We start from the raw sequence: 27,931 nt of genomic DNA, 5'->3' as shown, positions 1-27,931 counted from the left end.
CAGATAAAGATCCTGAAGTTTAAATATTTAGTTGTCTGACTAACAACTCATAGCTGGTATATGTCAGGGAGAGATAAAACGGGTACACACACGGAAAGTATGTTTTGGAACTTACAACAAAGACCCTAGCTGGTATCATACTGAGTTACTACTGCCAAAAACCCTTTCTTTCCACCTCTACAGATTTTCTATAACATTGGTAATTTTTTAATGTTTTTTAATTATGGTAAGAGTCACACAACATAAAACATACTATTTTAACCATATTTAACTACACAGTTCACTAAGTACATTCACATTATTGCACAACTCTCACCATCATCCATCTCCCAAATTTTTCACCTTCCTCAATTGAAACTCTGTCCCTATGACCCCTCTCTACCCTTCAGCCCCTGGCATCTGCCAATATACTTTCTGACTCTATGAATTCGACTATTCTAGATATCTCATATAACTGGTATCAAATGGTATTTGTCCATACTTAATGTTCTAACATTTAATAAATTAACTGTGCTAATTGCTCTTCTTGTGCAGAATGGTACAAATAACTTATCTCCTTCCCTATCCTTATTTTTTTATTAGCAAACTTATTCCTTGCAAGCCTCTTTTAATTCAAACTGTTCTAGTCTTTCATCTGAAAGACAGGTTTCACATCCTGATTTGTTCGAGTTGTACCAATTCAAAATTTAAGGAGACCCTTTTTCAAGCATCACATATTAAATTTAAATTCTTCTAATACTTGTTGATGAACAGCTGCTCCATCTCTGGAGCCAAAGATTTTATAAAGTTTGTTTGCTTTTAACATCACCAGAAGTAGATTTAAGTACATCTAAATTTGATGCTTACCCCTTGGAAGCAAAGTTATGACCAAACTAAACAGCATATTAAAAAGCAGAGACATTACTTTGCCAACAAAGGTCCATCTAGTCAAGGTTATGGTTTTTCCAGTAGTCATGTGTGGATGTGAGAGTTGGACTATAAAGAAAGCTGAGCGCTGAAGAATTGATGCTTTTGAACTGTGGTGTTGGAGAAGACTCCTGAGAGTCCTTTGGACTGCAAGAAGATCCATCTAGTCCATTCTAAAGGAAATCAGTCCTGGGTGTTCATCGGAAAGACTGATGTTGAAGCTGAAACTCCAATACTCTGGCCACCTGATGCGAAGAGCTGACTCATTTGAAAAGACCCTGATGCTGGGAAAGATCGAAGGCGAGAGGAGAAGGGGACGACAGAGGATGAGATGGTCGGATGGCATCACCAACTCAATGGACATGAGTCTGAGTAAACTCCGGGAGTTGGTGATGGACAGGGAGGCCTGGCGTGCCGTAGTCTGTCTCGAAGAGTTGGACACGACTGAGCGACTGAACTGAGCTGAAATTTAACATAACATTATAGGATGTCAACTGTATTTTGATAAAAAAAAAAATCTGTAACTATATATTAATAGTATTGGAAAAATTACATCATCTTTCTGAAACCAGTTTTCTGAGTATAAAATAAGGAGTTGTGCTAGACAGACTTTAAGATGCCTTCCAGCTCCAAAATGGCTTGCTTCTTATCAAGCCAAAGCCACCATTACTTCATTCATTTCAAAGATATTCGTCGAGAGCCTGGGGCATCCCTGGCAGCTCAGATGGTAAAGAATCTGCAATGCAGGAGACCCAGGTTCGACCCCTGGGTAAGGACAATCCCCAGGAGAAGGGAATGGGTGTCCACCCCAATGTTCTTGCCTGGAGAATTCCATGGAGAGAGAACCCTGAAAGGCTACAGCCCCCAGGATTGCATAAAGGTCACTCGTTTGAAAGACATTCTTTGAGAGCCTATGATATGCCAAATACTGTACAAAGCATTATAAACACAGTTATTACCTCTTGTATTTAGGGACTGAGAATCTGCTGGAGAGCTCATTGCAATAGAATAACATTTATGTTTGTATGTTTCTTTCCACGTTTTTCATGTACCTTTTCTATGTCCCTTCTCTTAGCCCTCACAGTATTCATTCCATAACAGAAGGCATCCTTGCTATTCTTTCATTTCATGATCAATCAATTTTAAATCTGCCCAACTTTCAGAGTTTTTCAGCTCCCCCCCGCCATTCCACACATGAAACCATAGTAGGAGGTAGGCTTAATTACAAACTGGGTAGGTATTTAACATCCTAATATGATTTGAGGGGCTTTCTCCTTGAATTTTATTTTGTATCAGTTTTAAAGTATTTAAAGATATATAGAGACAACAGAGGTTTCAGTTAGAGATATGATAAGCTAGGCAAAAAGTGATAGACAAAAGATGTAGTGATAAAGGGGTGTTCTGGTATGATGGTTATGTCCATTCAAGGTCTTTGGTTTACCGCAATTATTTCTGACTCCACTGTAGTTTAAACTTAATAGCCATAAATTGGGATGTAGTTGTCAGTTAGGTTAGAGCTCTATTACTGCCTTGGACAAGAAAAGGGAGAGTTCTATTTCACCATGATCATTATGTCCACTGTGGGGTACCAGCTTTTTAAAGCAATGATACAGAGGTCACTTAAAATAGAAGATCCATATAGTGGATAGGTTCAAAGCAATACATATAACGTGAAACAGTTGGAATAAATTATAGTTGTTGTGTCATTTTTAAGGATTTTTACTTTTTAAAATAGATTTTTATACAGTCTTAAATATTAGAACTAAATTTTCATGGAGATCAGCATTAACTCTTTTTACCATTTTAAAATATATTTTTTCTTTTTTTTAAACAGTTTTATTCATATATAATCCATACACCATAGAAGTCACCAGTATAAAAAATGGGAGAAAATGTTTGCAAAGCATATTTCAAATAAGGGGGTTAATATCTAAAGAACTCACATAAATCAATAGAAAAAAATTGCTAGAGAATCTGAAGAAACATTTTTCCAAAGACAGACAAATAACCAATAGATACATGAGAAAAGCCTCAACATCACTAATCATGAGGGCAGTGCAAATCACAGCCATAATGAGGTATCTCCTTACACCTATTAGGATTGTGCATTGTCTTTTTTTTTTTTTTCTGCTGCAATGCACAGCATGTGGAATCTTAGTTCCCTGATCAGGGATCAAACGTGTACCCCCTGCTTTGGGAGCACAGAGTCTTAACTACTGGACCACCAGGGAAGTCCCTTTCCCTTCATTTCTGTGAGACTTCTGCTTCATGTATTTTGATGCTGTTATTTGGTGCCAACATGTTTATAACTCTTCTAGCTTTCTGGGTTGGTCCTTTCATCATTACAAACATCCCCATTTATCTCTAGCTACAGTTCTTAGTTTAAAGTCTATTTTGTTTCATATTAGTATAGCCGCTTCTTTCTGTGATTACTGACTGCATGATATAATTTTTCTGCCTTTTTACATTCATCTATCCTTACCTTTTAATCTGAAGTGTGATAGCATATAGTTGGATTGTGTTTTTTTAGTTCAGTCTGACAAACTCTGACTTTTGAATGAATTTTGTTTAATTCATGTTATTTTTGATGTATACTTGACCCTTGAACAACACAGTGGTTAAGGATGCCAAACTTTCAATGGTTGAAAATTTATGAATATCTTTTGACTCCCTCAAAACTTAACTACTAATATACTACTGTTGATTGGAAGCCTTATCAATACAATAAATGGTTGGTTAATACCATGTTTTGTATGCTACATGCATTATATGCAGTATTCTTACAATAAAAACTAAAAATTAAAAAAAGTGTTGCTAAGAAAATCCTAAGAGAAAATACATTTACCAGCTGAGCCACAAGGAAAGCCCCACATTTACAGTACTATACTATATTTATCAATAATCAGAAGTTTCATATTCTGTTTGTAGGATAGTCTGTTAGTACCTACATCAATATTGTCTTTTTTTAAAATGAAGTATAATTGATTGACAATGCTGTACCAATCTCTACTGTACAACTAAGTGACTCAGTTTTACACATATATACATTCTTTTTTTGATATTCTTTTCCATTGTGATTTATCCCAGGCAATATTGTCTCACATAGAACACTGTGGAGTATGTTATCTGTACTACTTACATTACGCATTAAAAATGAAAACAATTTTCTGGAAGAGTTTGAGTAGGATAGGTGTTAGCTCTTCTCTAAATTTTTGGTAGAATTCAGCTGTGAAGCCGTCTGGACCTGGGCTTTTGGTTTGCTGGAAGATTTCTGATTACAGTTTCAATTTCCGTGCTTGTGAAGGGTCTGTTAAGATTTTCTATTTCTTCCTGGTCCAGTTTTGGAAAGTTGTACTTTTCTAAGAATTTGTCCATTTCTTCCACGTTGTCCATTTTATTGGCATATAATTGCTGATAGTCTTTTATGATCCTTTGTATTTCTGTGTTGTCTGTTGTGATCTCCCCTTTTTCATTTCTAATTTTATCAATTTGATTTTTCTCCCTTTGTTTCTTGATGAGTCTGGCTAATGGTTTGTCAATTTTATTTATCCTTTCAAAGAACCAGCTTTTGGCTTTGTTGATTTTTGCTATGGTCTCTTTTGTTTCTTTTGCATTTATTTCTGCCCTAATTTTTAAGATTTCTTTCCTTCTACTAACCCTGGGGTTCTTCATTTCATCCTTTTCTAGTTGCTTTAGGTGTAGAGTTAGGTTATTTATTTGACTTTTTACTTGTTTCTTGAGGTATCCCTGTATTGCTATGAACTTTCCCCTTAGGACTGCTTTTACAGTGTCCCACAGGTTTTGGGTTGTTGTGTTTTCATTTTCATTTGTTTCTATGCAAATTTTGATTTCTTTTTTGATTTCTTCTGTGATTTGTTGGTTATTCAGCAGCATGTTGTTCAGCCTCCATATGTTGAAATTTTTAATAGTTTTTCTCCTGTAATTGAGATCTAATCTTACTGCATTGTGGTCAGAAAAGATGCTTGGAATGATTTCAATTTTTTTGAATTTACCAAGGCTAGGTTTATGGCCCAGTATGTGATCTATCCTGGAGAAGGTTCCGTGTGCACTTGAGAAAAAGGTGAAATTCATTATTTTGGGATGAAATGTCCTATAGATATCAATTAGGTCTAACTGGTCTATTGTATTGTTTAAAGTTTGTGTTTAAAGAGACACTGATGTATAAAACAGTCTTTTGGACTCTGTGGGAGAGGGAGAGGGTGGGATGATTTGGGAGAATGGCATTGAAACATGTATAATATCATATATGAAATGACTCGCCTCATTTCATATATTGTGCATATATGAAATGCACGATACTGGATGCTTGGGGCTGGTGCACTGGGATGACCCAGAGGGATGGTACGGCGAGGGAGGAGGGAGGAGGCTTCAGGGTGGGGAACACGTGTATACCCGTGGTGGATTCATGTTGATATATGGCAAAACCAATACAATATTGTAAAGTTAAAAAATAAAATTAAATTAAATAAAAAAAATTAAAATGAAAACAATAATATGAAAAAGAAATTCACATATATTTATAGTTATAATTATTCATGCATTGATAATAAAGAAGCAGCAATATGACTTCTCCAGGGTAACCTAGTATTATCAATACAATTGATACAATTATTTCATGGCAACCTACTACAAACAGTAATGAAAGAATCATAAAACTTTTATGGCATACAATATTATAATCATATTAATAATACACCTTTAGAAACATTGTTATATTGTTTCTAGAAACCACTTCAGATCAGATCAGATCAGTCAGTCATGTCCGACTCTTTGCGACCTCATGAATCGCAGCACGCCAGGCCTCCCTGTCCATCACCAACTCCCGGAGTTCACTCAGACTCACGTCCATCGAGTCAGTGATGCCATCCAGCCATCTCATCCTCTGTCGTCCCCTTCTCCTCCTGCCGCCAATCCCTCCCAGCATCAGAGACTTTTCCAATGAGTCAACTCTTCGCATGAGGTGGCCAAAGTACTGGAGTTTCAGCTTTAGCATCATTCCCTCCAAAGAAATCCCAGGGCTGATCTTCAGAATGGACTGGTTGGATCTCCTTGCAGTCCAAGGGATTCTCAAGAGTCTTCTCCAACACCACAGTTCAAAAGCATCACTTCTTCGGTGCTCAGCCTTCTTCACAGTCCAACTCTCACATCCATACCTACCTATGGTTATATGCAGGTACAATTTCTCCAATTACATGAAAGACATGCTATACAGTAATGTAATTCTTTGAAAGCCAAATTATAAAGCTTAAGAAAATTAACAAATTATTGATTTTAAATAACCATTTTATAGTGCTATTTATTTAATGCAGCATATACAATATTAGTTCCCTGACCAGGGACTGAACCTGAGCCCCCTGCATTGGAAGCATAGAGTCTTAACCACTGGACTGCCAGGGAAGTCCTCAAATTATTAATTTCATGTGAAGTATGACTCATTTCTATTTAGGAACAGAATATCCACTTCAGTATAGTTCTTCCACATGAGGTTCTACACTATGGATACTTGGGTGATGATGATGCAAGACACAAAGGTCTCATTACAGTGCTTGCCATATAGTCATCAGGTGTTCATAGGAAGATACACACACACACACACACACACACACACACACACACACACACAACAGATGAGTTTCTTGGCTGCATGGCATGATGATGATTTACTATTTATTAAGTGGAAGTGAGCACCTCAAAGTCTTCATCCTCATCACCTTCACATTGCATAGGCCAAGGAGGAGGAGGAGGAGGAGGAGGAGCTGGTCTTGCTGTCTCAGAGGAGACAGAGGCAGAAGGGGTGGACAAGGTGGCTGGAGAGGCAAGCAGACTCAGCGTAACTTCACAGAAACACACTGTGCTTTCTGTCATATGTTTGCGTTACGGTTCTATACAGTACCAATCCTTCTTATATCATTTGCTTTAATTTCAGTGCCCATATCACAGAAGGGTCCATGTTGGAAAAGAAGTCAAAAGCAGTCTTGAATAAGCAGAACCATTTTGCTCGATTTCCTAACGTCAGTTTCTTTGCTGGCATTGCTTCTTCTATATCTTCTTCCTCACTATCTGGCACTGCTTTGGAAGCATTCATTTACATCATCTTCTGTTAATTCCTCAAGTGTGGCATCTATTAGTTCCTGAATTTCTCTAAAATCCCTATCTTAAAACCCCTCACTCTCCATCTTTTTTGCCATATCCACAATCTGTTTCACTATTTCCTTGACTATCATAAAGCCTGTGAAGGCACACACAACATCTGGACACAGTTTCCTGCAGCAGGACTTTATTGTTCCTGGCTTGATGGCTTTCACCGATTTTTCTATGGCAATGGCATCTTCCATGGTGTAATACTTTTAGACTTTCATGATGTTCTGTCCATCATCAATGATCCTTTCTGTAGAGTACTCTGTATAAAGAGTCTTAAAAGTCCTCATGATGCCCTGATCTAGCTGCTGCTGCTGCTAAGTAGCTTCAGTCGTGTCCAACTCTGTGTGACCCCATAGACGACAGCCCACCAGGCTCCTCTGACCCTGGGATTCTCCAGGCAAGAATACTAGAGTGGGTTGCCATTTCCTTCTCCAATGCTTGCATGCATGCTAAGTCACTTTAGTCATGTCTGACTCTGTGCGACCCTATGGACAGCAGCCCACCAGGCTCCTCCATCCACAGGATTCTCTAGGCAAGAATACTGGAGCGGGTTGCCATTTCCTTCTCTGCCCTGATCTAGAGACTAACTTAAAAACTTTCTTTTGGGTAAGAAAACCATTTTGACTCCTTTGGTGTTGAACTCCTGGGGTTCTGAGTAGCCAGGGGCATTGTTAAATATCAAAAGAACTTTAAAAGGAAGTCCCTTACTGGTGAGGTACTTCTAACTTCAGAGACAAAGCATCAAGGTGGAAACAATCCACCTTGTACAAACAAAAGACTGGCAGTTGCTGTTATACTTTTCGCTTCAAATCTCAAGGGTTAGCAGCTTTATAGATAAGGGCAGTCTTGGTCATACACCAACTGAATTTACACAAAACAGTAAGTTAATCTGTTTCAGCCTTAAACCCCAGTGCTTGCTTCTCTCCCTTTTAATGAATGTCCTTTGTGGCATTTTTTTTTTTCCCCCAGAATAGGGAAATTTCATTTGCATTAAAAACATGTTTACGGCAGATATCCTTTCTCTTCAAAGATTTTCTTAACAGCCATCTGTGAACTCTTCTGCTGTCTCTGCTGGCATATGCTTCTTCTTCTGTTATCTTGACATTTTTTTAAGCCAAACCTCTGTATAAAATGATCAAACCATCCTTTGCTGGCACTAAATTCTCTAGCTTCACACCCTTCACCTTTCTTTTGCTATAAGTTGTCATACAGTGACTTCACTTTTTCTTGAATAATGTTAGAGTCTATAGGGATGCCTTTCTTATAGCAACCTTGCACCCACATAAAAGCTGCATTTTCAATATGAGATTAAAAAAGTCACCCACAAAAAGAGCAAGGTTTTTGTGCCTGCTGGCATGGCTGCAGGGACAGCCTCACAAATTTCCTTTTCTTTTATAATGATGCTGGATTTCTCTTGAAATGGTGGGCAACAACAACCACAGACCTGAATCTTTGGTGCCTATCAGCCATTCTACTGTTTCTTGTAATGCCATCACTTTTCTCTGTTTCTTGGGAACACTTGCAACATTATTAGTGGTACTCTGTATGGGTTCAGCAGATTTATTCAAGGTTTGCTGTATTGCACTCAACACAATGAAAAACACAGGAGAACCACGAGAGGTGAGTTTTTGCTGTGATGCTCAAGTTACTGGAAAGATGAACTGCTCACATGGACAGACGCTTAGTGTCACATGGCACTTTAAGTGAACATTCAGAGCACGTGCAATCACCCAACAGCAACAGACGGCTGTGAAACTATTTCAGCAGTACAATGTGTACTAGAGTAAGCCTTATGCAGTTATAATATAATATACATCTTCACATTTGTATATATTTCCCTGGACTGTGAATAGCTACACACATATGATCCATGTTTGTGCACACAAGTTTTTGATACATTTTAACTTTTTATGATGGATTTGTGCAGATTTTATGTAAGCAAATGATAAACAGATGGGTATCTACTATATCTACATACATGTATTCAGATCACAACTTTTTCTTAATTTTTAAATTTTTTTATACTCCTAGGCTATGTGGTTTGTCAGTGAGATTTTTTAAATTTCAAAAACCTTCAAATGTTTTTTTTTCCAATGTATTTATTGAAAACAAATTTATGTATATGTGGACCTGTGCTGTTTCAGGATAAACTGTAGTTAGATTTTTATCTACCACATAATTTTTACCTTCTTACATGTCTCATGTCTATTTTGTTCCCCTCGTTCATCTTCTGACTTTGACATTAAGCAAATATTTTCTAGTGAAGTATTAAATTCTAAATTTTTTTGCACTTTTTAAATTTAGTTTTTTACTGGTTACTATACTGCTTATAATATACGTCATAACTAATCAGAAATATAATTGGAAATGTAACTAATAAGAACACAACTAATCAAAATGTAACTAATCAGAACATAACTAATGTTCAAGCTGGATATAGAAAAGGCAGAGGAACCAGAGATCAAATAGCTAACAGCCATTAGATCATAAAAAAAAGCAAGAGAGTTCCAGAAAAAGATCTACTTCTGCTTTATAGACTATGCGGAAGCTTTTGACTGATCACAACAAACTGTGGAAAATTCTTCAAGAGATGGGAATACCAAACCACCTGACCTGCCTTCTGAGAAATCTGTATGCAGGTCAAGAAGCAACAGTTAAAACCAGACATGGAACAACAGACCGGTTCCAAATAGGGAAAGGAGTACGTCAAGGTTGTATATTGTCACCCTGTTTTATTTAACATCTATGCAGACTACATTGTGTGAATCAGGACTGGAATCATCATGGAATCAAGATTGCCGGGAGAAATATCAATAACCTCAGATGTGTGGATGACAACACCCTTATGGCAGAAAGCAAAGAGAAGCTGAAGAGCCTCTTAATGAACGTGAAAGAGGAGAGTGAAGAAGTTGGCTTAAAACTCAACATTCAAAAAACTAAGATCATGGCATCTGGCACCATTCAGTTCAGTTCAGTTCAGTCACTCAGTCATGTCCGACTCTTTGCAACCCCATGAATCGTGGCACGCCAGGCCTCCCTGTCCATCACCAACTCCCAGAGTTCATTCAGACTCACGTCCATCGAGTCAGTGATGCCATCCAGCCATCTCATCCTCAGTCGTCCCCTTTTCCTCATGCCCCCAATCCCTCCCAGCATCAGAGTCTTTTCCAATGAGTCAACTCTTCGCATGAGGTGGCCAAAGTACTGGAGTTTCAGCTTTAGTATACTTCTTTCCAAAGAACACCCAGGACTGATCTCCTTTAGAATGGACTGGTTGGATCTCCTTGCAGTCCAAGGGACTCTCAAGAGTCTTCTCCAACACCACAGTTCAAAAGCATCAATTCTTTGGTGCTCAGCCTTCTTCACAGTCCAACTCTCACATCCATACATGACCACGGGAAAAACCATAGCCTTGACTAGACAGACCTTTGTTGGCAAAATAATGTCTCTGCTCTTCAATGTGCTATCTAGGTTGGTCATAACTTTCCTTCCAAGGACTAAGCGTCTTTTAATTTCATGGCTGTAGTCACCATCTGCAGTGTTTTTGGAGCCCAAAAAAATAAAGTCTGACACTGTTTCCACTGTTTCCCCATCTATTTCCCATGAAGTGATGGGACCAGATGCCATGATCTTCATGGCAAACAGATGGGGAAACAATGGAAAGAGTGACAGAATTTATTTTCTTGGGCTCCAAAATCACTGCAGATGCTGACCGCAGCCATGAAATTAAAAGACACTTGCTCCTTGGAGGAAAAGCTATGACCAACCTAGACAGCATTATTAAAAAGCAGAGACATTACTTTGCCGACTAAGGTCCATCTAGTCAAAGCTATGCTTTTTCCAGTAGTCATGTATGGATGTGAGAGTTGGACTATAAAGAAAGCTGAGAGCTGAAGACTTGATGCTTTTGAAGTGTGGTGTTGGAGAAGACTCTTGAGAGTCCCTTGGACTGTAAGTACATCAAACCAGTCCATCCTAAAGGAAATCAGTCCTGAATATTCATTGGAAGGACTGATGCTGAAGCTGAAGCTGAAGCTCCAATACTTTGGGCACCTGATGCAAAGAACTGACTCATTTGAAAAGACCTGATGCTGGGAAAGATTGAGGGTAGAGGAGAAGGGGATGACAGAGGATGAGATGGTGGGATGGCATCACTGACTCAGTGGACATGAATCTGAGCAAACTCGGGGAGTTGGTGATGGACAGGGAGGCCTGGTGTGCTGCAGTCTATGGGGTCACAGACAGTTGGATATGACTGAGTGACTGAACTGAACAGAAATAATCAGAACAACTTCAAGTTTATATTATTTTAACTCCCTGATAGCTAAGTTGATGGAGAAGGCAATGGCACCCCACTCGAGCACTCTTGCCTGGAAAATCCCATGGATGGAGGAGGCTGGTGGGCCACAGTCCATAGGGTCGCTAAGAGTCAGACACGACTGAGTGACTTCACTTTCACTTTTCACTTTCATGCATTGGAGAAGGAAATGGCAACCCACTCCAGTGTTCTTGCCTGGAGAATCTCAGGGATAGGGGAGCCTCATGGACTGCCATCTATGGGGTCACACAGAGTTGGACACGACTGAAGTGACTTAGCAGCAGCAGCTCAGTTGACAAAGAAGCCACCTGCAATGCAGGGGACACCGGTTCGATTCCTGGGTCTGCAAGATACCCTGGAGAAGGGAAAGACTACCCTCTCCTGTACTCTTGGGCTTCCCTTGTGGCTCAGTTGGTAAAGAATCTCCTGCAATGCAGGAGACCTGGGTTTGATCCCTGGGTTGAGAAGATCCCCAGAAGAAGGGAAAGGCTATCCACTCCAGTATTCTGGCCTGGAGATCCACGGACTGTATAGTCCAGTTCAGTTCAGTTCAGTCGCTCAGTCGTGTCTGACTCTTTGCAACCCCATGAATCGCAGCACGCCAGGCCTCCCTGTCCATCACCAACTCCCGGAGTTCACTCAGACTCACGTCCATCGAGTCAGTGATGCCATCCAGCCATCTCATCCTCTGTTGTCCCCTTCTCCTCTTGGCCCCAATCTCTCCCAGCATCAGGGTCTTTTCCAATGAGTCAACTCTTCACATGAGGTGGCCAAAGTACTGGAGTTTCAGCTTTAGCATCATTCCTTCCAAAGAAGTCCCAGGGCTGATCTCCTTCAGAATGGACTGGTTGGATCTCCTTGCAGTCCAAGGGACTCTCAAGAGTCTTCTCCAACACCACAGTTCAAAAGCATCAATTCTTTGGTGCTCAGCCTTCTTCACAGTCCAACTCTCACATCCATACATGACCACAGGAAAAACCATAGCCTTGACTAGATGAACCTTTGTTGGCAAAGTAATATCTCTGCTCTTGAATATGCTATCTAGGTTGGTCATAACTTTCCTTCCAAGGAGTAAGCGTGTTTTAATTTCATGGCTGCAGTCACCATCTGAAGTGATTTTTGGAGCCCAAAAAAGTAAAGTTTGACACTGTTTCCACTGTTTCCCCATCTATTTCCCATGAAGTGATGGTCCATGCAGTCACAAAGAGTTGGACGATTGAGCCACTTTCACTTTCAAGATACATAAACCCTACTCCTGTATAGCTCTATTAATTCTCCCTCTCTTTATGGTATGATTATATATATATATACATATATATATATATATCCCATATACTAATGTTACAAATCCAACAATTCACTTTTATAATTATTACTTTATATGCTGCTGCTGCTAAGTCGCTTCAGTCGTTTCCGACTCTGTGCGACCCCATAGACAGCAGCCCACCAGGCTCCCCCATCCCTGGGATTCTCCAGGCAAGAACACTGGAGTGGGTTGCTATTTCCTTCTCCAGTGCATGAAAGTGAAAAGTGAAAGTGAAGTCACTCAGTCGTGTCCGACTCTAGCGACCCCATGGACTGCAGCCCACCAGGCTCCTCCGTCCATGGGATTTTCCAGGCAAGAGTACTGGAGTGGGGTGCCATTGCCTTATCCATTACTTTATATAGTTTTCTTTTAAACCAGCTGAGAGAAGAAATGCGATCAAGTACATGTTTATAGGTTTTGACATATTAACCTTTTTTAAACATTTCTGATGGATTCAAGCTACTATTTGGAGTCACATTCTTACCCCTGCACAACTTTGTTCTTACCCACATATTTCCTTCATTAACTGTAACTTTCCTTAGCTCTTTAAACTTATTTCTCTTTTTTTCCCATAAGTTCCAGTTGCCATTCTGTCTCCTTCTATTTTTTAACATATTTTTAATTGGAGGATAATTGCTTTACAATGTGTTGGTTTCTGCTGTACACCATGAATCAGCTGTAAGTATACATATGTTTTCTCCCTCTTGAACCTCCCTTACATTTCCTCCCTATCTCACTCCTTTAGGTCATCCCAGAGCACCTGAGCTGAACTCCCTGTGTTATACAGCCACTTCCCATTAGCAATCTATTTTACCTATGGTAATGTATATGTTTCCATGCTACTTTAAACATATTTATAACAGATTATTTTGAAGTCTTTTTCTCCTAAATCCAACATCTGGTCACTTTCACAGTCAGTTTCTGTTGCATACTTGTTTCTTTCATTCCTTGCAAATAGGTCATACTTTGTTTCTTGGTATGTTTCATTACTTTTGTTGTTGGAAATTGGATTTTTAGAGAAGAGACGGTAGCAATTTGGGGTACTGTTTCTTGTCCAGGGCTTGTTACTGTTACTAGCTTGTTTATTTCTTTAGTTACTAGTTATATTATTTTACTGACACGTATTTCTCTCTTTCAATATTTAGCTTCTGATATGGCCCCGAAGGCAATGGCACCCCACTCCAGTACTCTTGCCTGGAAAATCCCATGGACAGAGGAGCCTGGTGGGCTGCAGTCCATGGGGTTGCTAAGAGTCGGACAAGACTGAGCGACTTCACTTTTCACTTTCATGCATTGGAGAAGGAAATGGCAACCCATTCCAGTGTTCTTGCCTGGAGAATCCTAGGGACGGGGGAGCCTGGTGGGCTGCTGTCTATGGGGTCGCACAGAGTTGGAAATGACTAAAGCGACTGAGCAGCAGCATGGTCCCCAGGGAGACTCAGCTTTGAATATGCACCAGAAGAGCCTCCAGAAAAGGCCAACACCTGGAGAGCCAACACTTGCTTTCAGACTGGTGAGACCCTAAGCTACAAATTCAGCCAAGCTCGCTCAGATTTCTTTATCTACAGAATTGTGAACCGGTAAATGAGTTTTGTTTAAGCCACTACATCTGTGGTAATCTGTTCTGCATTAATAGAAAACTAATACAATGGTTAACCAGTGTCCAGTGTTATTCAACTCTAATCTATTCCCCAGAGAATCTTGTCTAAAAGGGAAATTAGATTGTCATTCATCTTTGCTTCCCAGTAACTTCAGAATAAAATTTAAACTTAGCATCGTGTCCAAAGCTTTACCTAAATATATCATTTGTGCTGATCAAAAGGTGAATTTGTACCCTTGTAACATGCTGGGTTTCTCATTCACCTCCAGGTGATTTCACAAAGCATCTTGGTAACTTCATGGGCCATTTAAAATGAAATCTGAACTCTTTACTCTTGTCATTTTTTACCTACACAATCTGTCCCTCCTCTCGTTAGGTCACTGGGTTTATCTAGTCTCACTGTCTTAATGCTCACTACACTCCAGTCACACATGTTCTCATATACAGCCTTTGAACTACCTCTTCTCTCTGCCTTAAATATTCTTTTCCAGATCACTGCTTGGCTGGAGAATTCTTACCACTCAGAGCTTAGCTTAAATGTTGTATCTTCAGAAATGCCCTTCCTGACCACTTATGCTAAAAGGGCCCACAAGTCACTTTCACAGTATCCCCACTTTATTTTAATCACACATACAACTATATCAACTCAGCAGAAAGATAAAACAATTATAAACATGTAGTCACCTAATATTTGTTATTGTGTGGATCAAAATAGATGAAGCAAAAGTCTGAGAAAAACGAAGGGAAGAAATTGACCATTTACCATTCTAACAGGTGTAAGATAGTATCTCATTGTGATATATGTTCTTGATTATTTATTTCCACCCCTCCCCACATACACTAAAATACCAGTTCTATAAAACAGATAATTAGATCTTGTTAAACTACATCTTCATTCTTTTAGGAAGAGACACACAATTAGCCCTCAATGTTTGAATGAAATAATAACTGTCCTCAGTGTGGGTGCAAGGTCATTAAGTATGATTGCACAGTGCACAACCTGCCCAACCACCCATGGGAGGCAGCCACTGAAGGATAAAGCATAAAAAACCCATTATACTATAATTTAATCTTCATAAAAGAGTTATAGAGTTATAAGGGGTAAGTGAGAAGTTTTTATTTAAAACAGTTTCTCCCCAGTACTCAAGATAACATGATTTATTACCTTGACAAAAGTCTTGATCACTCTAATATCAGAACTGTGGCCAAGTATTACATCCACAGAAAGGCAGGTCAGGGGATAGTGGTTGATTTATTCAGCAGGAGAATATAATTACACTAATTATTATTTTATAATAAATTAGCAGTGATCAAATTCTATAATGGAGCTGTTCAGCACTTTTGGCCTGGAAACCAGCAGGCTTAAATTCATTGGGCAATTTATAAAATAGATCTATTAAGGAGTATACTTTTCTAAAAGCTCAGAGGCTAATATTGGCATAGTAGTCTTTATTAAAACCAGTATGGATCACTCAAATCATACAACATGAACTCTAAATCAAATGAAATTCGATAGTCATAGGGTACCACTTGCCAAGAAAACCCTATTAAAAAGGGGAAGATATTTAGTGAATCAGGAGTTTGAGACTCATTGGCATAAGTGTGCAAGATTTTTCTATGAGAAATATTTTGGAGATCTATGCCAACAAAAATGTAACTAACCTTCATCGCCACTGACTAGCATTTTCTAGAGGAAGGCATCTCTGGATCTAGTATTCAACAATCATTGCTGCCTTCATAGTTTTGTATAAATAAAGTTCCATGAGTCTTCCATTTTTTACTACCAGGGACAAAAAACGCATAACAACAGCAATGTGCCTTTCCATTACATATGCCAGTTAGAGGCTCAAATGCAAAAACTATGATACCATTTCATAAACTACAAGGCAATAATAAAAACGAGCTATGCATTTTAGTAATAATGATACTAGATTTGCTAGGCATTGAATCCTCCAACACATAGCAACATGCCAACTCACTTATATTTTGTTTTCACAGCACCAATTGCTATCACCATTGAATGAAAATTTAATAGAGTAAGAGATACAGCAACAATATACTGAACCCGCTGTCTCCTTTTACACCCCAGGGATACCAAAGCCCTAGGATCAAAGGCCAGGGTGAATTTCTGTGGCTAGGTTAACACATCAGAGGTCAGGGTTGTAAACTTCTTGCCCCCGTGTTCAAATCTCAAGAGTCTGTGTGACTTTAAGACTTCCTCCCTGTCCCTGAAAGGGTCTCTGGTCATAAGGTTATATGTATCTTGTGGCCTCGTGCTTTTTTTTCTCTCCATTCCCTTCACGTGGCATTTCTGTCACTGCATCTAAGTCCCTTGAGGCCTCAGCGTCAGCAGTCACAGCTGGCAGGAGTGATGTCTGGAAAGCCTTTTGGGGTGAAAGGTGCTCTATCCCCCTACAATGCTATCATTATCAGTCATCTCAGCAAAATCAGAGCTGAGCCTCCTTCCAGCGTGACAGCAGCTGCAGGCTGCTGATATCCTCTTGATATGGATTCCTTGATTGTTAACCCAGAATAAAATGTATATTGCTTTGATAAAAAATGCATGCAGAAAAGCTTCTTATTTGAAGGATTAAAAGTAAAATCGGTTTTTGTTCTAATTTCCTTCTGTTCTCTTTGGACAGCGGGAGTACAGACTTATTTTTTTTTTACTATCCTTCTGCTCAAGGCGATGGTATTTTTATATTAAACAAAGGAAGGGATTTACTGCAAATATCCAGGCTGAGGCTAAGGAACCAGGGCTACCAGTCAGTGACATGAAAACTGGACTTTGTTACATGAGATGCAATGCTAGATATTTTCTTCCTTAATTGACTCAGTGACTGCACAAAAGTTCATTTACTGCAATCAATATTCCTTTACATTGTGCCTCAATCAAAAACTACTTTCTGTGGTCAATAGCAATTAGACAGATGTTAAGAAATGGCAATGTGAATGGTGATGAAACTCAAGATTTATACCTGCCATTCTTCTCAAAAAAAAAAAAAAAAAAGCCAGGGAAACAGCTAATGGCATTATATTGAATTCGCCACCTTGCAGGGAAGACCTATAACAGGCTTTGGAAAAAAAGTCAGAAAGATCACAGGCCAGGAAAGTGAGATGAAAAATCTTGCTAAAGCTTTATTTCTGATGTCTTTCTAAGTTAAGCAAGATCTAATAAACAACAGGAAAAAATATCAAAGCAGAAAAAACACAAAGGACACAAGAGGGATATAAAGTGTTACATTATAGGAATTTTCAAAGAAGTAGAATAATTTCACAGGAGAAGAGCTTTACAGACAGTTGTCTCTGGTGTTAGTAGTAAAGACTGATAGTTGGTGAACACTGGAAAGATAATAAAGATGAAAGGAAATCAGAGCAGGAGGCATATTAAACAGAAATGATGAGACATGAGTGAGCACCTGTAAAGAATTGAATGGTTTCCCTGAATCAATTCACTTTTCCCTAACAGAGCTTTTTTCTTTTCTTTTTTTTTTTTTTTAGATAGAAGTGGACAACTGGGAACAGAAAGCAAACCCACATAGGACTGGAATCCACAATAAGCAGTGAAAACCCCACCTGACCTTGGACTCGAACCAAGGACCCTGAGATTAAGGGTCTCATGTTCTACCAACTGAGCTAGCCAGACAGCCATTACCTAAAAGAACACAGCAAGGTATTTGCCTCCTGCCAGAGTGTGTCGGGCTTCCCTGGTGGATCAGCGGTAAAGAATCTGCCTGCCATGCAGGAGATACAGGAGATGCATGTTCAGTCCCTGGGTTGGGTAGATCCCCTGGAAGAGGGTATGGCAACCTACTCCAGCATTCCTGTCTGTAGAATTCCATGTACAGAAAAGCCTGGTGGCTACAGTCCATGGAGTTGGAAAGAGTCAAACACGACTTTGCAATTAAACAGTGACAGCAACAGCATGGTATATATGAATGTTGTTAAAACAGTGGATGGGATCACTGACTCAATGGACATGAGTTTGAGTGAGCTCTGGGAGTTGGTGATGGACAGGGAAGCCTGGCATGCTGCAGTCCATGGGGTCGCAAAGAGTCGGACACAACTGAGCAACTGAACTGAAAACAGTAAATCCTAACAGTTCTCATCACTCTGTATCTATAAGAGATGACGGATTGTTCACTAAACTTATTGTGATAATCGCTTCATGATGTATGTAAATTAAGTCATTATGCAGTACACCTTAAACGTATACAGTGCTGTATATCAATAATATCTCAATAAAACTGGAAGAAAAAAATAAGCAGCTATATTTGATCAAAGCAAAGTTAAAAATGAAATGATGTTATCAACTCTAAGATACTGAAGGGGAGCTGAAAAGGCCACCCCAAAATGTGCCACTTTGTCATATGAATTATTTTGAGCTGAAGGCAATCAAGACCCAGCAGATTCAGGAGGAACTTTTACCTTTTCCTAACTCCCTAAAATAATCCCGATAGGGCACCTGGCTCAGAAAGACAACTGTTACCAGAGATGTGTGTGTGTGCTCGGATGTTCAGTCATGTCTAACTCTGTGCAGCCCCATGGACTGTAGCCTGCCAGGCTCCTCTGTCCATGGGATTTCCCTGGCAAGAAGACTAGAGTGGGTTGTCACTTCCTCCTCCAGGGGATCTTCCCAGCCCAGGGATGGAACCCACATCTCTTATGTCTCCTGCATATGGTCAGAGATAACATTTTCATTTGAAAGACTTACCTGTGTGGTGGGGCAAACATCTAATTACCAAACATTTGCTCATCTTATCAACGTGAATTATCTTCCTCCCCTTTGAAGCCCCATCCCGCATCCCATTCCTTAGCTCAGGATGATAGCATATAAACACTAATTGCCTGACTTGCCCTTGAGTCTCAAGAGTTTTATGAGTGTCTCAAACACAAGAAATTAAGCCGCTTTTCTCCTATTAATCTGTCTTATGTAAACTTAATTATTAAATGACCTAAAGAATCTAGGAGGGTAGAAGGAAATTTTTCTTCCCCTATAAATAAAAAGACACAGCAGTTCACAAAGTAGCAAGATACTGGAACTGGAAATCTAGATGACGTCTGTTAGGTAGACTGCTTATAACCCAAGTTACAGTGGGACGCCAAGCCTTGGGAAATACAAGAAGAGACATACTTGGATTCTCTTGGTGGTCCAGTGGTTAAGAGTCTACCTGCCAATGCAGAGGACAAGGGTTTTATCCCTGGTCCGGGAAGATCTCATATGTCACAAAGCAACTGCACCTGCAAGCTGGAACTATTGAGCCCATGTGCCTAGAGCCTGGCTCTGCAACAAGAGAAGCCACCTCAGTGAGAAGCTCGAACACCACAATGAAGAGTGGCCCTCACTCACCGCAACTAGAGAAAGTTCACGCAGCACCAAAGACCCAGCATAGCCAAAAATAAGCGAATAATTTTTTTTGAAGAGAGATATACTTGCACCACAATCATGCTAACTCTCTGATTTTTCTGGAGACTTTGCTGTCTGCTAATAGAAATTCCTCTGGGGTAGTGGGGAGAAAGAAAATCTAGAAATAGAAACCTCACTTTTGTGTCCTGGTTTGAAGATGCTATTTAACTGTTTGAGAAATGTCCACAAATACTTATGAGCAGACTCTTTCACCCTGCACCAGGGACCCTTAACTTTCTTTGAGCATCTTGTCTTTTAGCTTTTATCCTTGTCATCCTCTTCATTCATTTTTCTTGACACACTCAGAAGAATTTTTCGAAAACAGAGTTAATTGGTAATACCATTCTTCTATCTAAACTCTTTCAATAACTTCCTGTTAGGTTCTGAATACATTCAAAACTTCTTCTAATGGCCTGGAAGAACCTGCAGGATACACCTCACTCAACTGGATGGCTGTACCCCATGCTGTTCTCCCCAGGCTGAGATTCTCAGTACCCCAAATACCTCTACACCTGAACAACCTAACATCTCATTCTCCCTTCCTTTCCCTTTTGTTAAGAACTCTCCCTAGTGCCTGAAGTTACCAGATGATGTATGGATGTTTGTCCTAGAGAGAGAGAGAATTAGCCAGAAGTCTTGATGATCTCCCATCATATTTATTTTATTCTATTCAAATCAGCATTGATGGGCATTCCATCTTAATTCTTAGTGGTACAGACTCAGCAATCAGCATCAAAGGGGATTATAGGAAGACCTAAGGGATAGGAAAAAAGGGAGGCAGATGTAAAACCAATTATTAGAGTTATAGCTATAAGTATGGAAAATTATCCAGGATTCAGGATGAGTAAAGAGGCTGTTGTCTACAGGAGAAACCTCAGCAAGGAATGAATATGAAATTAACAAAAGTAAAGTATCAATGGACCCAAAAAGTCAAATGGAATTACTGAATGATACAGTCAGGGAAAGTCTGTCAATGTAAATAGTGGAGTGAGAATGAATATTGAGAAATATCGTTTATATTTTGAATTGACTTGTATAACAGGAGAATGAGTAAAAAAAATAAGTTTAAATCTTTTTAAAAATTATGATTCTTAAAACGCTAACCTGATATAAATTGAGCCTAGAGGCCAAGATGTCATTGCTCCCAAACTAAGCTGCATTAACATTCTTACTATATCCCAAAGGGGCTAAATAGATATTAGTGTTTCAGATAGATTTGTTTTCCTTCAGTTGCGCTATTTACTTTCTGCAGTGCAGTGCCTTTTGTGAATGATCTTCTGCCAAAAAATATGCTCCAGGTACAATGCACACACATCCTGTTGAAAACAGGACAGGGCTTTTATTGTTCTAGCTTCATTCAGGCATCTAGCACAAGTCTGCTGTTATCTTAAACTGTATTGTGCCCCAACCTTCTCACTTAACAATGACACAAAGATCCAATTTATAACCAGCAGAGAGGAGGGGGTGCTCATCTCGTGTGAGGCTACACACAAGTGCAGGAGGCACAAATGGGTTTGCAGCACTTGTCACAGTCCACTGGAAGCTGAAGATGAATCAACGACAAAGAGGACATTTTAAATTATCATTTTGATTTCAATTTGCTGCTACACCCACAAGTAAAAAAGCAAATAAATAATCATTCTATAACAGAAAAACCATCCATCCTTTACACCAACCAAAAGGGCTGTAATCATTACAGGAGACTTAAGTGGGATGATATTGTGAATTAAAAGCCAGAAAAAGCAACATTAATACTTTGAATCCAAACCTAAGCTCAGAAGATATTTTATTTTACTTTATTTTGAGTTTACTCTGCTATTGAACCATGAACCAAACAAAAGTGTTGGGGGTTTGCTTCTTTGTTCTTAATGTCTTAGAGAAACAAGATAAACAAAATATACATATATACACACACAATATAGTTTCTATATACAATATATAGTCACATGTTCTTGTTTAGTTGCTAAGTCATGTTAGACTCTTCATGACCCATGGACTGTAGCCTGCCAGGCTCCTCTGTCCATGGGATTTCCCAGGCAAGAATACTGGAGTGGGTTGCCATTTCCTTCTCTAGGGGATCTTCCCAATCCAGGGATCAAACCCTCCTCTCCTGCACTGCAGGCAGATTCTTTACTGTGGAGCCACAAGAGAAGCCATATATATAGTTCCTAAAATGATTCACTTAGAACTAAACAAGAATATAAAAACAGTCTCTAAACTAGAAGAACATTTTCTTTCAGTACTTCAATTATATACTATATAATCAGAGACACAATCCTAATCATATGCAGAATGTTGGGTGTGTGTCAATGTGTGCACACAGTACATGAGTATTAGCTATTTGAAGATTAATTTGGGGGGAGTATAAACTGGTATCCATATTTTTCTGTCTTGCAACATAAAAACAAACAGCATGACATGGAAATGTTTTTTCTTTTACATTAATTTATTTTTTAATTGAAGGATAATTGCTTTACAGAATCTTGCTGTTTTCTGTCAAAGCTCAACATGAGTCAGCCATAGGTATACATATATCGTCTCCCTTTTGAACCTCCCTACCATCTTCCTCCCCATCCCACCCCTCTAGGTTGATACAGAGCCCCTGTTTGAGTTTCCTGAGCCATACAGCAAATTCCCGTTGGCTATCTATTTTACATATGGTAATATAAGTTTCCATGTTACTCTTTCCATACATCTCACCTTCTCTTCCCCTCCCACCATGTCCATAAGTTTATTCTCTATGTCTGTTTCTCCATTGCTGCCCTGTAAATAAATTCTTCAGTACCATCTTTCTATATGCATTAAGATAAGATACAATATTTCTCTTTCTGACTTACTTCAGTCTGTATAATAGGTTCTAGGTTCATCCACCTCATTAGAACTGACTCAAGTGGGTTCTTTTTTATGGCTGAGTTATATTCCATTATGTATATGTACCACAACTTCTTTATCCATTCATCTGTTGATGGACATCTAGGTTGTTTCCATGTTCTAGCTATTGTAAATAGTGCTGCAATGAACAATGGGATACATGTGTCTTTTCCATTTTGGTTATCTCAAGTTATATGCCTTGGAATGGGATTGTTGGGTCATATGGTGGTTTTATTCCTAGTTTTTAAAGGAATCTCCATACTATCTTGCATAGTGGCTGTATCAACTTATATTCCCACCAACAGTGTAAGAGACACCCTTTTCTCCACACCCTTTCCAGCATTAATTGTTTGTAGACTTTTTGATGATGGTCATTCTGACTTGTGTGAGGTGATATCTCATTGTAGTTTTGATTTGCATTTCTCTAATAATGAGTGATGCTGAGCATCTTTTCAAGTGTTTTTTAGCCATCTGCATGTCTTCTTTGGAGAAATGTCTGTTTAGGTCTTTTTCCCACTTTTTGATTGGGTTGTTTTTCTGGTATTGAGTTGTATGAGCTGCTTGTATATTTTGGAAATTAATCCTTTGTCAGTTGTTTCACTTGTGGCCCAAGATGTGGTCTATCTCGGAGAATGTTCCACGTGCACTTGAGAAGAAGGTGCATTCTTCTGCATTTGGAATGTCCTGAGGATATCAATGAGATTCATCTCATCTAATGTTAAGAATTGTGTTTCCTTATTAATTTTCTGTTTTGATGATCTGTCCATTGGTGTGAGTAGGGTGTTAAAGTCTCCTACTATTGCGTTACTGTCAATTTCTCCTTTTATGTCTGTTCGTGTTTGTCTTATGTATTGAGGTGCTCCTATGTTGGGTGAATAGATATTTACAATTGTTAACGTCTTCCTCTTGGATTGATCCTTTTATTATTAGGTAGTGTTCTTCCTTATCTCTTGTAATCTTCTTTATTTTAAGGTCTATTTTGTCTGATATGAAGATTGCTACTCCAGCTTTCTTTTGTTTCCCAATTGCATGGAATATATTTTTCCATTCTTTCACATTTAGTCTATATGTGTCTCTAGGTCTGAAGTGGGTTTCTTGTAGACAGCATATATATGGGTCTTATTTTTGTATCCATTCAGCCAGTCTGTGTCTTTTGGTTGAAGCATTTAATCCATTTACACTTAATTATTGATATATAAGTTCCTATTGCAATTTTCTTAATTGGGGTTGATTTTGTAGATCTTTTTTCTTCTCTTGTATTTCTTGACTACATAAGTTCCTTTAACATTTGTTGTAAAGCTGATTTGGTGGTACTGAATTCTCTTAACTTTTGCTTGTCTGAAAAGCTTTTTATTTCTCCATCAATTTTGAATGAGATCCTTGCTGGGTAAAGTAATCTTTGTTGTAGATTTTCCCCTTTCAGTACTTTAAATATATCCTGCCATTCTTGTCTGGCCTGCAGAGTTTCTGCAGAAAGATCAACTGTTAAACATATGGGGTTTCCCTTGTATGTTACTTGCTGCTTTTAATATTCTTTCTTTGTGTTTAGTCTTTGTTAGTTTGATTAGTATGTGTCTTGGCATTTTTCTCCTTGGGCTTATCTTGTATGGGACTCTTTGCACCTCTTGGATTTGACTATTTCCTTTTTCATGTTGGAGGAATTTTCAACTATAATCTCTTCAAAAATTTTCTCATACACTTTCTTTTTCTCTTCTTCTTCTGGGACCCCATATAAGTCGAATGTTGGTATGTTTGATATTGTCCCAGAGGTCTCTGAGACTATCCTCAGTTCTTTTCATTCTTTTTACTTTATTCTGCTCTTCAGAAGCTATTTGCACCACTTTATCTTCCAGCTCACTGATTTATTCTTCTGCTTCAGATATTCTGCTATTGATTTCTTCCAGAGTATTTTTAATTTCAGTAACTCCGTTGTTCATCTCTATATGTTTATTCTTTAAATCTTCTAGGTCTTTGTTAATTGATTCTTGGTATTTTCTCCATTTTGTTTTCAAGGTTTTTGATCATTTTTACTATCATCATTCTGAGTTCTTTCTCAGGTAGCTTGCCTATTTCATCTTCATTTATTTGGACTTCTGTGTTTCTAGTTTGTTCCTTAATTTGTGTAGTATTTCTCTGCCTTTTCATTATTTTTTTAAACTTATTGTGTTTAAGGTCTCCTTTTCCCTGGCTTCAAGGTTGATTTCTTTCTTCCTTTTGGTTTCTGCCCTCCTAAGGTACACTTACTCCTTGGAAGGAAAGTTATGACCAACCTAGATAACATATTCAAAAGCAGAGACATTACTTTGCCAACAAAGGTTCGTCTAGTCAAGGCTATGGTTTTTTCAGTGGTCATGTATGGATGTGAGAGTTGGACTGTGAAGAAGGCTGCGCACTGAAGAATTGATGCTTTTGAACTGTGGTGTTGGAGAAGACTCTTGAGAGACCCTTGGACTGCAAGGAGATCCAACCAGTCCATTCTGAAGGAGATCAGCCCTGGGATTTCTTTGGAAGGAATGATGCTAAAGCTGAAACTCCAGTACTTTGGCCACCTCATGTGAAGAGTTGACTCATTGGAAAAGACTCTGATGCTAGGAGGCATTGGGGGCAGGAGGAGAAGGGGACGACAGAAGTTGAGATGGCTGGATGGCATCACTGACTCAATGGACATGAATCTGGGTGAACTCCGGGAGTTGGTGATTGACAGGGAGGCCTGGCGTGCTGCGATTCATGGGGTCGCAAAGAGTCGGACACGACTGAGCGACTGAACTGAATTGAACTGAAGGTTGGTCTGGTAGTTTGTTTAAGTTTCCTACAGGGTGAGATTTGTGCTGAGTTTTTGTTTGTTTGTTCTCTGATGGGCAAGGTTGAGTGAGGTCATAATCCTGTCTGTTGATGACTGGGTTTGTATTTTTGTTTTGTTTGTTGTTTAGATGAGGCATCCTGCACAGGGTGCTGCTCATGGTTGGGCGACGCTGGCTTTTGTATTCAAGTGGTGTCCTTTGTGTTAGTTCTCACTATTTGATACTACCTATGGTTCGTTCTTTCATAGTCTAGGGTCTTGGAGTCAGTGCTCCCACTCCAAAGGCTCAGGGCTTGATCTCTGGTCAGGAACAAAGATTCCACAAGTGGTTTGTTATGGCATTAAGTGAGATTAAAGCAAATACCCAAAAATGAGAAACCAAAGATGAATCCCAGACAAATGGCAGTTACAAAATCAGGCAAATAATAGTTAAAATAATGGAATATATACATATACACCCATAAGCAAAGTCAAAACAGTCCAACAAAAATAAAGTATAGTAGATTTACCTGGTGAACAAAGTAAATAAAAAATTATACTTCCCAGTTGAGAACAAAACTAACTAAAACACAAACTAGGAAACAAAACTAAAGCAAGGTGTCAAGTGTGGAATAAAGTAGGTTTCAGTTTTTTAAATCAGCTTGTTTTTATTTGCCTTTCACTTATAGCATCTCATCTCCACATTCGGCACATGAAAGAGACATCAATAGCTCAAAAGAGGCAGATTTTTCTGATTTCCATTTAAAGAGCTGAGAAAACAAGAGCATCTGACTTGATCTAGGTGGATTTGTTTTAACCCCAACAACTCTTGCTTCAGGCATTAAATTGAGCTTAAAGTCAAGGCCTCTTCCTTCTTCCACAACCCCTCCCCGCCCCCAACCCCCACGCAAGGCCAATTCGGCCTTAAGCAAGTTTTAAGAGTTAAAAAAATATTCCATCCATCCCAGAACAAGTAGGTAATTTGAAAAGGGAAAAATTTTTTCAGTAATCCTTCGTGTTGGTCGGTTTGTGCTGCATGAGTCAGCAAAACTCTTAAATGGAAGAAAAAATAACATTAAAAAAAAGAATCGGCGAGTAGAACTTTCGGTTTTCAATTGCTACCTCTGATTTGAAAAGCACAGCCTCTGTGAGGCGGCAAAGCGGCGAACACCTTGGTAAATGAAAAAGCCTAGTCCAGCTTGCCACACTTGGCCTTGAACGCCAGGCCTCTGAATACAGCATCTCAAAAAATCAAAGAAAAAAGGTCATTAGAGATTCTTCCCCTCTCTTCCCGTGTTTCTTTTTAATTATTTAACTTAATCTAACTAAGTTAAGTTGATCCAGGAAGAGCTCCATTCGCCATCTCACCGGCATCCTTACCTTCAGCTTGGTCCCCTCCTGCAGTTGACTGCTCCTCGTCCGCGAAGCTGATCAGAACGGCTGGGTTTGGCCACGCGAAAGCCTCCCGGCTTTCGTCACCACAGAGTGTAAGCCCCTCCAGGGCCCCGTAGAGCTCCACCAGTTTCTGGTAGTGGGGCCCAATTCAACAGGAAGTGGACGCTCAGCTCGAGTCTGGGGTGGAGGGCTTCAGGGAGCGCAGGAACCGGCAGACAGAGCCCTCCCTTTAAAACGGGCAAGTCTGTCAAAAGTGCACTTTGGTAAATTAGTCAAAGTGCGGGGCCTGTGGCTCTTAGAACTTGGTCTAGACCTCTTAGAACTTGGTCTGCACGTAGCCGTGAAAAGTGCTGTGGATCGACCTTTGAGGTACGTACTGCTGCTGCTGCTAAGTCATTTCAGTCGTGTCTGACTCTGTGCGACCCCATAGACGGCAGCCCACCAGGCTTCCCCATCCCTGGGATTCTCCAGGCAAGAACACTGGAGTGGGTTGAGGTACCTACAGGGAAACGCTAATGGTCTCAAAATAGATTCTGCCGCATCTTGCGGGCGCCTCCCACCCATGCCTCCTGAATAGTTTCTTAAAGAGCCTGATTGGTTACAGGCCCTGAATTCATGCTAGCTTTTTTTCCCCTGTGTTTTTCCTTTTGTTTTTTTTAATTATTTTTACAGGAGGTCCTTGTTGATTATCTATATTTTAAATATAGCTGTGTGTACTTGTCAATACTGACCTCCCAATCTATCCCTCCCCCTTCCCCCACCCTTTGGCCCTGATAACTATAAATTTTATTCTTTTGCATGTGAGTCTGTTTCTCTTTTCTAAATAAATTCATTTTTATCATTTTTTTTAGATTCCACATGTAAACGATAGTGTATGATATTTGTCTGTCTCTGTTTAAGTCTGTAGTATGATAGTCTCCAGGTTCCTTCATGGACAGGTGAATGGATAAAGAAGATGCGATACATATATACAATAGAATCGGAGAAGGCAATGGCACCCCACTCCAGTACTCTTTCCTGGAAAATCCATGGACAGAGGAACCTGATAGGCTGCAGTCCATGGGGTTGCTAAGAGTCCGACATGACTGAGCGACTTCACTTTTGACTTCACTTTGATTTTTCTCTTTCATGCATTGGAGAAGGAAATGGCAACCCACTCCAGTATTCTTGCCTGGAGAATCCCAGGG

At 39.4% G+C, this 27,931-nt stretch overlaps 1 long non-coding RNA gene and 1 other non-coding gene across 2 annotated transcripts in view; both read right to left on the bottom strand.

Moving 5' to 3' along the window:
• LOC129643041 (uncharacterized) overlaps positions 1-27,313 on the bottom strand; it is a 55,350-nt gene extending 28,037 nt beyond the window's left edge. Inside the window, exon 1 of the long non-coding RNA XR_008710031.1 lies at positions 26,730-27,313. This is a non-coding gene — a long non-coding RNA (uncharacterized LOC129643041). The remainder of the gene's footprint in view (positions 1-26,729) is intronic.
• On the bottom strand, positions 17,866-17,938 carry TRNAK-CUU (transfer RNA lysine (anticodon CUU)). Its single transcript has one exon. It is a non-coding gene; the product is annotated as a tRNA-Lys (tRNA).
• Positions 27,314-27,931: the final 618 nt, after the last annotated feature.

This window comes from Bubalus kerabau, chromosome 2 (genome assembly GCF_029407905.1).
Source record: "Bubalus kerabau isolate K-KA32 ecotype Philippines breed swamp buffalo chromosome 2, PCC_UOA_SB_1v2, whole genome shotgun sequence".
Lineage (NCBI taxonomy): Eukaryota > Metazoa > Chordata > Mammalia > Artiodactyla > Bovidae > Bubalus > Bubalus kerabau.
Note: the sequence above shows the minus strand (reverse complement) of the source record. Positions and strands in the feature narration are given on the sequence as shown.